Source organism: Typopeltis vanoorti, chromosome 1 (genome assembly GCF_054136105.1).
Source record: "Typopeltis vanoorti isolate ZY-2024b chromosome 1, IOZ_Tvanoo_1.0, whole genome shotgun sequence".
In the NCBI taxonomy this organism is placed as follows: domain Eukaryota; kingdom Metazoa; phylum Arthropoda; class Arachnida; order Uropygi; family Thelyphonidae; genus Typopeltis; species Typopeltis vanoorti.
The window spans coordinates 87013210-87027505 of record NC_143549.1 but is presented as its reverse complement, the minus strand read 5'-3'; the positions used below and the strand labels follow the sequence as shown (position 1 = coordinate 87027505).

General features: G+C 37.5%; 1 long non-coding RNA gene across 1 annotated transcript in view; it reads right to left on the bottom strand.

Moving 5' to 3' along the window:
* The window catches only part of LOC150110178 (uncharacterized), a 114372-nt gene that overhangs the window by 85261 nt on the left and 14815 nt on the right, over positions 1 to 14296 (bottom strand). The gene's annotated exons all lie outside the window — the stretch shown is intronic.

Sequence of the window (14296 nt, the reverse complement as noted above, 5' to 3'; positions counted from 1 at the left end):
GTCATTTGTGAAAGTATATACACACGACATTATATCAATGCTATTTTTTATTGCTTTAAAAACATTCCTATTTTGCAGATTGTCAATCATGTCGGTAGTGGTCACTTTTAAGTTCAATTCAGAATCAAAAAGCAGGGCGACATCCTTAAAAAAAATCTAGATTTTATATCCTAATTACTTTTCTGGGTAGTCTTACAAATCAAAGGAGTTTTAATAGTAAGTTAAACATTCTCTTGAGTTGAATTTCTCTTCAGCGTTGTCGTCCACTTTCAAACGTTCTTCAACATCAACTGATTTTTCCTTCTTTGATTATCAACAGTTAGAATTCAACAGCGTTGATACTTCGACCGTCAACATTCGAAACTATTTCTTTAGTATTCGGCATACAACAACGATTCTTCAACTTTTCGACGTTCAGCGGAGATTTTTCCGCAGCATCGACTCTTCGATCTTAAACATCCCAACTCCGATTCTTCAATGGTCGATATTCAGTGATGATTTTCATTTTCAAGATCACAGATTTTTCACCATGTAACATAAGTCTGCAGTTTCCAAATCTAACATTAATTCTTCAATCAATTCTTCGAGGCCAAGAGGTCACGACAATTTTCCGGAAATTAGCCCATCTGCATTTGTATTAACATCTTCTTGTAGACTGAAAGACAACATTGATCCTTGTCATTATCAATTTTTTTTTGGCCAATCATTGAAAAAATCTTTATTTTATATGAAAAATGTACACTGTCGGATATAAGATACAATATAAGAAAAACAATGTCTTCTAGATCCTAATTTCCCTACGAACAAATAAAGAGCCCGTGTGTTTTGATATCAAAAAAGTCAGAAATCAAAGCAATAGTCTTGTAGGGGGGGAAAATCCTAATTCAAGTACAAATCGCGGTAAATCCTAGTGGCCACGGAAAGAAAGCCTTTGCAATGTGATATCCAAACACCGCCAATTATAAGCTTTTTAACACTCAGTTTTAACTAAACTCTTTACGATCTGAGTTGGGCTATGTAGCCCCTCCCCTCCCCTCCGTAATAACCCATAAATTTCCTTGTAATCCATTACACCGTATTCTTTTGATGAGGTTACAAACCATGAAAATGTTAAACCTCTAATGTGTGTGTGTCTGCTATTCAAGACGCCTGTAGCATCCAAAAAAAAAAAGTATAAAATCATTCGCGAATGTTTGGTGCTTTTTCACGAACGTCGGGTTTCATCAAAGGATGACTGCATGTCTCCACAATAGACTATTAAGTTTCTAAAAACCTCCGACATCCGGATCTGTCCTTTCCGACTAGGGTGTGGTTAGAAATTGCGTCACTATATTCGTTGTCGTTTATTATGGCTGTGCATTAGGTCCGCCTCTTTCTTGAATTAATAATACGCAGTTACGACTAGCAGGGATTGCTTACAGGCACAAGAGTCTGTCAACAAGGGATAGACAAGAGAAACAAAATCGGATACAAAAAATTGCTTTACTGATAGGCGATGATGTTTGCTCTGATAAACAGGATCTGTCATTCTCCAACAAAGTACTATTCCCAGGTTAAATTTTATTGATGAAGAATTTGTGTTGTACGATTTCGATGAAATAAAAAACACGTATAACAGTAATGAACATGTCATTTACATTTAGATTTTTGTCTATTAGACATTTTAAATCTTATAAATTACTTTCATATACTTAAAACACCGTTCATATACAGTATTGCCTACTATATATAATTTTATAAAACTAATAATTTGCTGAAAGAAAAAGAAAAACTGCCTGACTAATGATTTGACATATTTTACAGATTCTTTTCTCTTTAGAGTGGTATATAATTATATTACTTAGAATAGAAGCCATTAGCACCGCAAAAGAGCAGTCACAATTTTTCTATGTTAATACATGAGGTTGAGAAGGGCAGGAATTTGAATTTGAACACACATAATAAAACTTACCTTACTGACATGACATCGGTTGCTAAAGCTACCGGTGTCACATGTTGAATAAACTGCCTAAATGACAGTAGCTAGTCAGAATAGCTGTAGCAATTGTGACGGTACCGAACTACATTTTCCCCGTAGATAGATAATTAGCCTAAAACACGCACTACACATTGTGCAAATCAAATACAAGATGGGGAAACGGCCAGTAATGATCATTGGCTCAACGATTATGAAATCTCACTGTTTGCAATACAACGTACTCCTTTTGTTCGAGGTTACAATTTCCTATTGTACAAATAGATGCTTGAAAGTCTCCAAAGGTCAGTGTGTGTTGGGGGTAGGGTCAGCATTCCTCATTAATTCACATCTGTATTTCTGCTGTAGACGCCAGCTAGTGTTGAAAGGAAGCTGTCTGCCCACTAGCAACGAAACATAATTATAAAGAGCGCTGAAAAGTCTGTCCAAGGAGGATATTTCTGTTGCGGGTATTCCTTGATGTATATGGTGGCGCGGGGGTGGGAGGTTTTGGGGGGGGGGGGGAGAATCCCATTCGCTAGAGCGTGATCTCTGGAGTAAATAGACATGGCCCTCTAAAATTACCGCCCCCGCCTAAGTGTTGTTCACTGCGTGACCAAATGTCCTCTGCAACGGAGTCGTCAGAAGAAACTCCGAGGGGGTTGGGGGGGGGAATGGAGGTAGAATTGGGGCCGAGGTTGGTGGGGGATGGAAGGACAGCTATATAATTTGGTTGCGGTGACTTGTAGGTGCTCTAATGCAACGTAATTTCACGGTAATTCTCGAGCGCAAGCACTACCCTCTAATATCCGTATTATTAAATGTAACTCCGAGCAAACAATGTTGATATTATTTGGAGGTTATGGCGCACACACACACACACACACACACTGAAGTAAGTTCTTTGAGTATTTTTTTTATTATTATTCTTTTTGTTGGCAGTTGGGCTGGTGTTGAGATTCTGTTTATTGTAACATGGTCGTTGTAATGGCCTACCGCTGTTTGACATCCAGAAATGACTGCCGCACATGGCCCAATCTGACTGTAGTAACCGGTGGTTAGCCGGGCATCGCTCTTTTAGCCTAGAAGGGGTAATTCTCAGTTCAAGGATTGGTGAGAGACGGGATAAAGACAGGATCTCATCTCGCTCCGATTTCTACGAAGATTAAATTACGATCATCATGCACCAATGAAACAAACAGATGTCAAGCTGATGCTCAGTTCTCTTCCCTTCATCCGTATGAGAGAGAGAGAGAGAGAGAGAGAGATTCGGTCCAAATTGATTTCATCCTGGAGTCAGCCGACCTTGTTGTACGGTGGCTATTCCGAAGGTCGCCTAATCAGGGTCCAACGCTTCCAGCTACTGGAGCGAGCAATTCGGGGATTTAACAGAACGGTGTTTGTGTGCGTTTCGAGGTAAATAAAGTCAAAAGGTAACAGAAGCGTTCACAGTTTGTACGAAACTCTTGGTACGATTGGCAAAACGGAAACAAATTGCAAACTGAGATGACCTTTACCGAATCGCCTGAACGGACGAACGCGTACGTGCCCCTTGGCATAAACTTACTGACAGCTGTCCTTATATGTTACATTCGTATTTAAAGAGGCAGAGATGAAAATTAAATGTCCAATTTAATCACAGTGTTGATTTTCGTAGAATAAGTGATGCGCAACGATACACGTTTAGAAGTTTGGAGTTTCTCAGTGAAGATTTCTCTAATGAATTTCATTGGAGAAATTTTAATTTTCATTGATTTTCTCCAATTATTCATTGGAGAAATCTTGACCTTTCAATCACTTATTTAGAACGTTTATAGGCGAGGATAATATTTAAAATAATTCAAGTATATAAAGTGTTATCCAACGTCTGTATGATAATAAGAAACAAAAGCTAAACTGTATGATTTTACCAACTTTCAAGAATTATTTCGGGAAAATTTTATTAATAATTGCACAAAGCTACGATTATTTCCATCCTTAGCCAGTCCTTTGTCCTCAATGTTAACTTTATCTGGTTCAATAATGTCAATCTGATATGTTAAATGTAGCGAAATATTGAGATTCTTTAAATTTCCATTAAAAGCTTCTGCTTGAGATGGAATATTAATACTTCCATATCGAAATATCGTACATAGTTTGCGGTATTTGAATTTCTCCGCTACCTAAATGGTGGATTTTCGTTCATTAACAAACACGTCCACCCCCCATAAACGTTTATTCACACGCTGCCTTTCTATATCTAAAGATTTCTCCAAAAGAACGGCTTTTCATGTTAAGGAAAACTAATAAATTGGAAACCAACAGCAACGCTCGAACTATGACAGAATCGAACTCAGGTGATTTCAAAGGCTACCACTGTCGATTACGTGAGAGAGAGAGCTGGGCATCCATATCACCATAATGAATGGTTATTTCTTAAACATTCTCTGAGTGCTTTATTTTCCCCCATAGCGTCCGAAGGAATATACATAAACAAACGTGCTAATAATAATGGGAAAATACTGATATTTAAAAGACAAATCATCGAGCATGGATAAGAATAGGACAAATAAATAGTCTCTTGATCAAAATGAGTTATCTGATATTAAGACTTTTTGTTCCACCCATTCTTCTTGTGACCCCCAAGAAGAAGAAGAAAGGTCAAAAGAAGAATCATTTAAATTAGTGAGTCACAAGATTTAATTAGTAGATGACATGGTCTGATTGATTACTTATTACACACTCAATTTCCTTAAATTTTAATTACATCCCAGTGCAGATCTCAGTTTAAGTCGTTGGGATTAAACGTAAGAAGTTTTGTGTTTCAAATAATTCGAGTGTGTTACAAAGGATTAATTAGTTGGAGCATAAAACTTTCAAATAACTAATCCTTTTGTACTTGGGGAGCAGAACCGGTGTCCTCTAGCCGCTTGTTTTCTGATGACAGAATGTTGTCATCTAATTTTTCAGCTAAGTGGAGGTAGACTTCTATATTCTTACATGTACTCTTTTCTTTCTTTTTTATTTCTTTTCCAAATTTTAATTCCTATTCACACACATTTTTGTAATGCAATTTCGTTCTTAATATTTTGGCTGCTTCTCTTCTTTACTGTTACTTTCTTCATTTTTTGAAGAAAGTATTCTTGATTGTTTTAATCTTCTTGGCTGTTCTTTATTGCTTTGTTCTTCTAGATTCTTTAGCTGCCTTCTTCGATGTTTACCCTTCTTCATTGTTCTTCTTCATTCTTTAGCTGCTCTTCTTCAGTTCTTCATTCTTTAGCTGCAATTCATTGTTTTTCTCTTCTTCATTGTTCTGCTGTTCATCATTGCATTAATTCTTCTTTTTCTCCTTCTTCATCTTTGGTTCCTCTTCTTCATTGTTCTCTTTCATTCTTTAGATGTAATTGCTTTAATCTTAAAACAATGAGAAGGAAGAAAAAGAGCAGCTTTTGCTGGTCTTCACTGTTTTACTCTTCCGCTTCGTTCTTTGGCTGCAATTCATTGTTTTTTTATCCTTCTTTTACTTTAGCCTTTTTTGTTCATTATTTGATTACCATCTTCATCTTTTTGCTGTTCACTTTCCTTTTTTTTTTGAATATTTATATACTCAAAAAATTTCATGCTTCAAGTCAAAGAAGTCCGACTTCTTACCTATTAAGATGAGACAGCATGGCTTCTATTCACTTGCAAACGACTCTGACAAAAAGTTAAAGTATAAATGATAAAAAAATAATACCGATAGAGGAATTATTTATGAAACTTAAAAAAATGTAGATATCTGGAGACTGACGCAAATAATCACACAGCTTAGAAAATATGGATAAAATTTTCAATCTGTTCGGCCAAGTTCCTTGATTTGCTTATATTTATTAACTACAAAAGAATCAGAAGAGATTCTCGCACGTTTTAATATCGTCACTATCTATTTATTTACAAAGCTTATTTTTACAAATAAAAACATCGATAAACAGATGTTTTCGGTGTAATTTTTAAGAAATGATTATTATTTGACAACTCCAGGGAGTCCATGGACTCATCGAGGGAGGGCACCTTCTCTACAGCTCTGTCTCCATTACTCAATCCACCAACACCATCTACCGCCGACCATCATCACCACTAGTTTTTCCACAGACAATCACAAACATTCATGCCCACGGCGGGATTCGAACCCGCAGTCTTTTGGTTGGAGAGTGGATACACTAACCACTGGGCCAGCCAGACCAGCAAAGAACGTTCATCCCTGGTGGAAGTCAAACCTACGACTTTTGAATTAGAAGTCCAACGCGCTATCCACCTAAGAAATTCACTTCAGATGGGTTTGAACCCAGGTCTTTCCAACTGAAGAGCAGTTTTGTCGCTTCATCTCCTCATGGCTGTTTCGTCCTAAATTACACTCAACAAGGAAAATGTTGCTTACACTATTTTCCCCTTAATGTTTTTTGAAGGTTTAGATCTTGGAAAAAATCGGGAATTTATTCCTGAAAAAACTTTGTTTAAAATATTTCTTATGAAAATTGACTAAAATTAGTGCTACGAAATAAAGTTCTTGTTTTAAGTATTTTCCTTTTTTTAAAAGAAATAACTATGCATTAATTAGCGAAATATATGAGTACAAGGGTACAAAAGTCAGAGACTGGTTTTGAGATATTTTCAATATTTGAGTGATCCATGATTCCCTTCTTCCTTGTCTCATGTCTTATTGAAGAGAATGAATCAATCAAAATTAATCAAGATAATAATAAACACAAATGGGAAAGAAGTATTGTAAAGACTCAAATACGATATATGAACTAACTTAAAGATACTAATGTTATGTCATTGGACATAAGCTTAAATAAACAATATTTTGAGGACAGAAAAACTCGATGTCCTAAACTATGATGCTCATCAGATCGGTGGAAATATTATGAAGAAAACAAGCTTGCTGATATCATCTGGCTCATTCAAAAAAAAAAAAAAAAAATCGCTGTTGCAGACTTGATTCTTACTAATTCAGATAATCGCATGAGTTGAAAAACAGCTTTGATTTTTTTCTTTTCTTTTTTTTTTCGGTAATTTATTTCACTGGTAGGATGTACAAAAATATTCGTACTAGCGCAAGACAACGCTGAGAAACTCGGTAACATCGTATTAATATGAACTACGAGCATGGGGGGAAGATTGGAATAAGTGGTAGCCTGCACGCGCTGATAATCGAGTTGGGGGCGTAATCAGCGTTGAGAAAGAGTCTGTACGGATGGCCAGCATGGAAATATGACAGGAAACAGCAGTAGCAGACGACCACGCTACAAGTCTGACGACCTGACCAATACCAGCCAAGAGATGGAACACCCTGTTATTTGGGAGGGGATGCTGACAGACACATCTGAGATTACCTGGAGACAGGATGGTGCTGGGCCGCATCATTAACTGGATTATTGTATACCTTTCAAATGACCCGTATCTTAGGTGTGCTACAATAAAAATCACCCCCGGGTGTGTCATTGTCAGAACAATCTTCACTATGAGTAGGAAAAAAAAATGAAGGAATGACGCTTTGTTTAAACTAAAAAAAAGACACTCTTTTGTTGAAATTGCAATGATTGGACTGTGGACTAGCTCAGCGTGAAAGTGAAGCAAACTGGTGTCAAAAGAGAACATGGATGTGAACCTCTGCTTGGGTGAGCTTGAGAATTTGTCGTAACCTAGCGAGTTTGTACGTTGTTAAGAGAGAGAGAGAGAGAGAGAGAGAGATTTTTTTCAGGCTTGTGTCTCTTGTTTTAAAAAGAAATTTTAAATGAAAAAAAAAAAAATCTAAGTTATTAAGATAAATCACTAGAGGACGCTAAACAAAGTGCTATTTCGCATTTGATAGATTTGCTAGTCGAAATCTGTTATTCGAGGCTTCGATTGTGGTATGATTGGGGGAAGAGAGCTGGAAATAGCTTAAATAACTGTTCGATGAAAGAAATCAGGGACAAACAACTGAGTATTCGATTTCTTAACAATCTAATGTATGTTCCAAATAAAAATGTTTGATTTTGGAGAAGGATTTTTTTTATATTTTTTGAGACATTCTAGTTGCAATAGACGTGCTCAACCCTTTGATTATATTTTGTTTTACAAACACCGTTAATTAGTATATACACCTGCTTTATTCAAATAGGACACTTTCGTGCTGCTTGACTTCCCAGAATTCCGCTGGCCTTCTCCGTCCCTTCCGAAAAAAATGATCATTCCAGATAAAGGCAACGATGTGCTCAAGGACCGAATAACTACTTGTTTATTTGCTACTCAGCTTTTAATTCCATTGAGCAGTACTCGATCTCAATAAGGAAGAAACCTCTCACGTCTAGAGTTGGATATATTTTTATTTATTTTATTTATTTTTTAGGACCCTTTAAGCACTAAATAACTGACTCGAGTTCAATATATTGATGGTAAACCTCCTGTGTATTATCCGATAAGTTAACTGCTAATCTAACGAACTCTTGGAGGTCGAAATTTTCTTTAGGCATTCTTTTAGTTCTACAGATGCAATCATTTCTTACTACGTTCAACAAAGACTAAAAAAAAAAACTACGAAAAATCTGAATTTAAAAAAAATGTAACGGATAATAAATCTTTCGCGTTTAATTTCTTTAATTATCCGGGATAGTAAATTCGTCACAAAAGGCATATTTTCCACTGTCGTATATTTTTAACGATAACCTAACAAGTATTTACCGATGGCAAAATCACTCGTCAATTTTCGCCGGCAAACAACTCTGTAAAACGCCACTTAATGAACACTCCTAAATTTTATAGCCACAACTGCTCGTAATAGAGAGGGTTTCTCCCCCATGGAATGAGACGACGCAAGGGATACATAATACAGCTATCGGGAAAGTCAGGAATCTTTTGATAAAATCCGTAGATTGAGTTCGGGGAAAAAAAAAAAAAAAAAAAAATCTTAAAATGAAAATAAAAGCGTAAGGAGAACTAAAATCCATTTGCATGTTTTTCATTCCCTTACTAAAAAGGGTATACAAAAATACCGGAGGGGTACATAAGCGTTTGATTAGCAAGACGAATCCAATCCGGTATATCTCCGCATAAGCAATATTGCCAAGACAGATTACAACGTTTTGTCCAATCGTTCGTTGTGCAAGTGCCTGCGCGCGCACATTTCCACCCTATACACCAACCTGGTGCTTGCATACATCCTTGGTACACTGATATTATCAAGGCATTCTGTTTTAGCTGCTAAAAGTATTGGGAAAGATGAGATGACGCGTTGGTAGGGAGACATTCGGTGGTCCCGAAAACAATGGTAGTTTAGTGAGGCTTGGGGTCTCCATCGATCAGCCACCAGAGCGAAATATAAAAGTGCAAAGTTTGATAAACAAAACGGTCCCCGTGCATAATGCCATCAATACTGCAGGGACGCGACATTAGCGTTGCTTTAATGTAGCCATTCGTCTTGAAGTGCGGGTTGATGATGGGAGAAGCTATAATAACCATCTGTCGGCGCTTCCTATCCCCGGCAGAATAAAAATAGGAATTTGAATAATTTCGCCTCGTCCCGCACGCTATTGCTGCTTCCCCTTTTGTAAATGTTGGAAAGAAAGGACGAACATAACAGATACGGTAGTCTACGTTCTGATAAACAAAAGACAATCGCCTGCATGGAATATACAATTGGTTACTTGAATTTTAAATCATTTAGGGAGAAAAGTTTGTCGCAACGTATAATTTATTGGGGGAAAAATGAGGGGGTAGTCGACTGTGATTTTCCGCTTGCAAAGGAATTAGATGGCCAAAAAACGGCTTCGAAACATTTTTTTTCTCTTTTTCTTTTCTTATTTCTAAGCGTAAAAATGACAATATTGAAAAGGGGAAAAAATGGTGGAAAGCGAATGAGAATTTTATTTACGTTTTAGTCCCCTAATATATACACCCAGTGTGATAATGAAGGTGTACTGGTGGCAGGCGTAATTACCACTAGACTCTCATGATTAGATAATGAATAGGATAAGTGACAGTGCTGATACAAAAAAAAAGTCAAAAACCTACATTGGAAAACGAATCGGTTCTCGCTTTTAAAAAAGGTAATGGATTCTGAGAAGATGAGGGATAAAATTACAACGTACAGCAATTTCGAAGATGACATTACATATTTCGTTTATCATTAACAAAGCAAATTACGTTACCATGAAAACATTACGTCCGATCCGACAGAAAGTGAACATCACACTGAGATTAACAAATTAGCTGTTTTTCTCTGTCCTTTATCATTACACCTAAGAGAGAAGTATTAGTTAGCGTAAAACAGGGAAAAATAATTTAAAAATCGTAAGGTGAACCAGCGTATCTCAGTCGATGTTGACAATGCTCTTTCGTTGGAAAGACCTGGGTTCGAATCCCGTGTAGGATCGGGAGACCCTTAATCAGGGTTTTTCAACGAAAGGTGAGTTAGCAGGCCTCATACGGGGGGGAGGGGAGTTTTCATCCTTCGAAACAGGAAAAGAACCCACGCAATTTACAGATACAGCATACAATTCAGATGGGATTAACCGCCCTATCATAACAATAATCAAGTTTCAAAGGGGCGAAGCCATTCAGCCTAACACGAAGGATGAAGATGGGGTGGAATGGGAAACCGTATGGCTGGTACGATATATATATGTAGCGATTTTAAAATATTGTAGGCATAGAGAGAGTAAATCTCTTTCTACACACATACAAGATTTATATGTTGAGTTCGTTATCAAACCATTTGTTATGCCTTTGAAATATCGGATTTGACTTTTCCTTTCACTATCTAGGTTCGAATCCATATCAGGATATGAGGAAGATTTTTTCTAAACTTTCAAGAAATGGCTGTTTCGGATGGAGAGCGGAAACTCAGAAACATGGAATGATCTACATAAATAAGCGTGCGTCATGACATTAGTTGTCTTAACTTGAAAACAACTATCCCGTATCTTGTCATTCAATGATTGTTATCAATTTATATAATGAAAAAAAATTCTATGTAATTCTCAGTACAATATACATAATTGCGCTAATTATACACACACACACACACACACACACACACACACACACACACACACACACACACACACACACACACACACACACACATCAACAGTATGAAGCAGTGGTGGTTCGTGTTTTTGAGAACCACCAGTAGTCCACAATGGTGTCAATACATTGTGATGCTAATTTCCTACCAGTAGAGTATAAACAAGAAGCTATTTTTCTGTCGAGGGTACTGTTAGCTGATTTACTATATAACAATAATGGTGGTCACTTTCATTGTGAATTAGGCCTAACTGGCAATGTTGTATTCATAAATCAGTTGCTTACATGAAGATGAAAGCACAAGAGAGGAGTTTATTTTTCTGTCCTCCAGAGCATTCAACATCGCCCTCGAACAGAAAAAGCTGGTATGTCTTTGAAAAGAAGTGCGTTTCTTTCTAAACGGCGTAAACCCCAACATTTGGTTCTACGCTTTTGGTATCTGCAAGTCATTGTAATCTGGCTTTTCATAAGTATTACAATGAATGGTTTATTCTGTAGATTCCATTTCCGGGGGATGTGAAACAAGCTAACAAAGCCCCCATCGTGAGAGTGTGAGCGTCTAACATTGAATATTTCGTAGCTGTTTGAGGAGAGTCAGAGACCCATGGGGTGGGGAGAAAAAGAGATGCAAAATGTGACCCGTCATCATTGTTTTGCTCGTTACAAAATAGGATTACCTTTCGCATCAGTTATCCAACTGACAACTCATGACAGAACAACCCCCCTATCTCGCATACCCCGACCTAGGGATAACTCCCCCTTTTTCTTTAAAACGAAATTGCTCCGCCTCTAGACCAACCTCTTTCCACTCTCTTGGTCATTCCGTGCTTGAGTTCCTCCTTTCTAATCCCTTCCCCCTTTCATATTCCCTCATCGCCTCTACCCCTCGAGTGGAGTCGATACTCATTTAGAGGTGAAGACGGGTTCTAATTTAAGGCAACCCTACTTTTCTTTCTTGTAACATGCCCGTGTGTACAAACCACTCCCCCCATTCAGTCCTAGATAAGCAGTAGAAACACCGGAGAGAGAGAGAGAGAGAGAGAGAGAGAGAGAGAGGGAAAGGACAGTGCCGGTACGGAGAGATAGTATGAGAACAATAGAAACAGTTAATATATCAGGAACAACATCTGTGTGTACACTAAAGGGTTCCCCACACCTTGCTTCAATTCCCAATTCGCTTGTCTCCAATAGTACAGGAGACACGCCAGCTCGAAATTAAACCTCGGTAAGCAATACAGCATATACAATGGCATTCACAAGCTGTACAGCAACTCAGACATGTTGATATGTTCTATTGGCAACAATAGACAATTCGACTGCGCAGAATGGATGTAACAGAAATACGAAACAGTCAAGTTTGTGATACAAAGCAACGCAATAATCAGGAGCAATGTAAGCGTGAAACAAAATAGAATAATATCTGATTACAAGCGAAACAGCAGACGTTCACAATCGCTAAGACTAGTGGACAGCAGAAGGCCATTATGTAGAAGGCAATGGAATGACAATCCTTTTAAGAAAAGAATGTTGGCAAAAGATTTAGGGGGGAAGGTGGGAGGGGGGGGGACCAGCGATTCAAATCACGCGCACAGAATGACAGTGATGTAGGGTGGTCCTCCTTTTAGTTAACTCTCTTGTTTTCAATCATTTCCTCTTTACTTTCCCCCCATTTCATCCCACCCCACCCCCCCTCAACGGGTCCATGATGTCCTTAATGTTCTTTCACTTTGAAGAATGGATTTTGATAGGCTGGTACTATCGGTTTCCTGGCCTGGAGGTATTGATCCCCGTGTTGGGCTAGATGCAGACGTCCAGAACGAACACATGGTCCACTCTTGAAGAACAGTCAACTTCAAGGGCACAGCGTCATCGGCAGCACGAGGACATAAATCAAAGTCCTGTTTTATCTACAGACGTCAACTATAATGATTTCACCCAGCGTTTATCGAGTTTTTATTCTCATGGCGTTGCCCTGTTTTTTTTTTTTTCTCCTCTTTTTCCCCCTGTCGGACTATCGCTGAACTATCAAACCTCCGGTATAATTTGGAAGTCTATTAAGCTCACTCGGTTATAGAACACTGTGGACTGGGTCGAAAAAGGGAAGTGGGTGGGGGAGGGGGGGGATAAGAAACAGTAATTTATTTCTTTGTACTTTTTTCTTTTTATTTTCCTGTGACAACTTTTAGCCCGCAGGAATGCCATGTGTGTCTTGCAAATCATTGTGCAGAACGACAACTTTGACTTTGCTATCACAATGGGATAGTTTATAATCAAAGTAGTCGGAGAAAGAACGCCGGTCTGCGACAAGAAACAACTGCTTAACTAGACGATGGATAGATAGAAAGGCACACATGTGAACAACTCCGTTGTTGTACGCAGATAAACGCATACATATAGAGGGCATGTTCACGATGTAGATAAACCATTTCTAACATATTCATCCCTCCCCAGGAAAAAACTTCTTTTGTGGATATCCCCCATACAATTGTCAAACCTTCTGATAAGTTACATAAGCACTCAATAAGCTTTGGAAGGCGCAGATGAAAAAAAAAATCCAGACAATTACAATCCTATATTCATACTTTTTAATACTGTAACGCTTTCAAGCTTCTTTAGGGTGTATTCTTTACTTTTCCCTTACAATGGAAATAAATGCTCTATCATCGGATAGTAAGAATACGCCCACTTTGTTTTTGGAATTTAGACAAAAAAAAAAAAAAAAACCTTCAATTAATTTCTTCACGTTCATATTTCTAAACTTTATTAATCGAAGATCAAAGTAATACATTAGTCGGCAGAGAATTTGATATGTGCGGATCTTCAAGCACTGTGTAATGAGAGATTTCAAAAACCGTTGTATAAAATAAGCTAATATGTTAATAATCCTTGAAAGAAGTAAAACTATTTTATAAACTTTATCTTATTCAATGACGTCACTGTATTTTTCTTTTTTGGGAGTCTCGATTACCATTGAGGCTTAATGTAAAAACGTTGATGCGAAGAAGAAAAAAAAAAGGAAATTTCAGGTATTAGCCACACCAACTATAAAAAAAATATTGTTTTTGTATCGGAACTCGATAATCTTAATATATTATTGCGAACACTGTTATTATTCTTAGTATTAGTAGTTGTATAGTACAATAATTAATATGTATTATTATTATTATTATATGTTGTAATGTTTCTGCATCTATTAACCCTGCGGAGCTCGCGGCTGATCCGACAGATACATGCAAAATGTTGAATATAAATATTCTTACATATACAGCGAATAGCTTGGAGGTCATGATTAGCTGCGCATGCATATATTATGAG